Source organism: Mus caroli, unplaced genomic scaffold, assembly GCF_978045245.1.
Source record: "Mus caroli unplaced genomic scaffold, Mus_caroli_1 scaffold_25, whole genome shotgun sequence".
Classification (NCBI taxonomy): domain Eukaryota; kingdom Metazoa; phylum Chordata; class Mammalia; order Rodentia; family Muridae; genus Mus; species Mus caroli.
The window spans coordinates 6,084,416-6,087,489 of record NW_028227280.1 but is presented as its reverse complement, the minus strand read 5'-3'; positions in this window follow the sequence as shown (position 1 = coordinate 6,087,489).

The window sequence follows — 3,074 nt, the reverse complement described above, 5'->3', positions numbered from 1 at the left end:
TGTAGTACATAGTATATGAGTGAGTTGCACTGAAAAACTTAGAATATAAGAAACGCACAGTGTAGTACATAGTATATGAGTGAGTTGCACTGAAAAACTTAGAATATAAGAAACGCACAGTGTAGTACATAGTATATGAGTGAGTTGCACTGAAAAACTTAGAATATAAGAAACGCACAGTGTAGTACATAGTATATGAGTGAGTTGCACTGAAAAACTTAGAATATAAGAAACGCACAGTGTAGTAAATAGTATATGAGTGAGTTGCACTGAAAAACTTAGAATATAAGAAACGCACAGTGTAGTACATAGTATATGAGTGAGTTGCGATGAAAAACTTAGAATATAAGAAACGCACAGTGTAGTACATAGTATATGAGTGAGTTGCACTGAAAAACTTAGAATATAAGAAACGCACCGTGTAGTACATAGTATATGAGTGAGTTGCACTGAAAAACTTAGAATATAAGAAACGCACCGTGTAGTACATAGTATATGAGTGAGTTGCACTGAAAAACTTAGAATATAAGAAACGCACAGTGTAGTACATAGTATATGAGTGAGTTGCACTGAAAAACTTAGAATATAAGAAACGCACAGTGTAGTACATAGTATATGAGTGAGTTGCACTGAAAAACTTAGAATATAAGAAACGCACAGTGTCGTACATAGTATATGAGTGTGTTGCACTGAAAAATTTAGAATATAAGAAACGCACAGTGTAATACATAGTATATGAGTGAGTTGCACTGAAAAACTTAGAATATAAGAAACGCACAGTGTAGTACATAGTATATGAGTGAGTTGCACTGAAAAACTTAGAATTTAGAGAAACGCACAGTGTAGTACATAGTATATGAGTGATTTGCACTGAAAAACTTAGAATTTAGAGAAACGCACAGTGTAGTACATAATATATGAGTGAGTTGCACTGAAAAACTTAGAATATAAGAAACGCACAGTGTAGTACATAGTATATGAGTGAGTTGCACTGAAAAATTTAGAATATAAGAAACGCACAGTGTAGTACATAGTATATGAGTGAGTTGCACTGAAAAACTTAGAATTTAGAGAAACGCACAGTGTAGTACATAGTATATGAGTGAGTTGCACTGAAAAACTTAGAATATAAGAAACGCACAGTGTAGTACATAGTATATGAGTGAGTTGCGATGAAAAACTTAGAATTTACTGAAAAACCCGCATTACACGAAATGCACAGTGTAGTACATAGTATATGAGTGAGTTGCACTGAAAAACTTAGAATATAAGAAACGCACAGTGTAGTACATAGTATATGAGTGAGTTGCGATGAAAAACTTAGAATATAAGAAACGCACAGTGTAGTACATAGTATATGAGTGAGTTGCACTGAAAAACTTAGAATATAAGAAACGCACAGTGTAGTACATAGTATATGAGTGAGTTGCACTGAAAAACTTAGAATATAAGAAACGCACAGTGTAGTACATAGTATATGAGTGAGTTGCACTGAAAAACTTAGAATATAAGAAACGCACAGTGTAGTACATAGTATATGAGTGAGTTGCACTGAAAAACTTAGAATATAAGAAACGCACAGTGTAGTACATAGTATATGAGTGAGTTGCACTGAAAAACTTAGAATTTACTGAAAAACCCGCATTACACGAAATGCACAGTGTAGTACATAGTATATGAGTGAGTTGCACTCAAAAACTTAGAATATAAGAAACGCACAGTGTAGTACATAGTATATGAGTGAGTTGCACTGAAAAACTTAGAATATAAGAAACGCACAGTGTAGTACATAGTATATGAGTGAGTTGCACTGAAAAACTTAGAATATAAGAAACGCACAGTGTAGTACATAGTATATGAGTGAGTTGCACTGAAAAACTTAGAATATAAGAAACGCACAGTGTAGTACATAGTATATGAGTGAGTTGCACTGAAAAACTTAGAATATAAGAAACGCACAGTGTAGTAAATAGTATATGAGTGAGTTGCACTGAAAAACTTAGAATATAAGAAACGCACAGTGTAGTACATAGTATATGAGTGAGTTGCGATGAAAAACTTAGAATATAAGAAACGCACAGTGTAGTACATAGTATATGAGTGAGTTGCACTGAAAAACTTAGAATATAAGAAACGCACCGTGTAGTACATAGTATATGAGTGAGTTGCACTGAAAAACTTAGAATATAAGAAACGCACCGTGTAGTACATAGTATATGAGTGAGTTGCACTGAAAAACTTAGAATATAAGAAACGCACAGTGTAGTACATAGTATATGAGTGAGTTGCACTGAAAAACTTAGAATATAAGAAACGCACAGTGTAGTACATAGTATATGAGTGAGTTGCACTGAAAAACTTAGAATATAAGAAACGCACAGTGTCGTACATAGTATATGAGTGTGTTGCACTGAAAAATTTAGAATATAAGAAACGCACAGTGTAGTACATAGTATATGAGTGAGTTGCACTGAAAAACTTAGAATATAAGAAACGCACAGTGTAGTACATAGTATATGAGTGAGTTGCACTGAAAAACTTAGAATTTAGAGAAACGCACAGTGTAGTACATAGTATATGAGTGATTTGCACTGAAAAACTTAGAATTTAGAGAAACGCACAGTGTAGTACATAATATATGAGTGAGTTGCACTGAAAAACTTAGAATATAAGAAACGCACAGTGTAGTACATAGTATATGAGTGAGTTGCACTGAAAAACTTAGAATATAAGAAACGCACAGTGTAGTACATTGTATATGAGTGAGTTGCACTGAAAAACTTAGAATTTAAGAAACGCACAGTGTAGTACATAGTATATGAGTGAGTTGCACTGAAAAACTTAGAATATAAGAAACGCACAGTGTAGTACATAGTATATGAGTGAGTTGCACTGAAAAACTTAGAATATAAGAAACGCACAGTGTAGTACATAGTATATGAGTGAGTTGCACTAAAAAACTTAGAATATAAGAAACGCACAGTGTAGTACATAGTATATGAGTGAGTTGCACTGAAAAACTTAGAATATAAGAAACGCACAGTGTAGTACATAGTATATGAGTGAGTTGCACT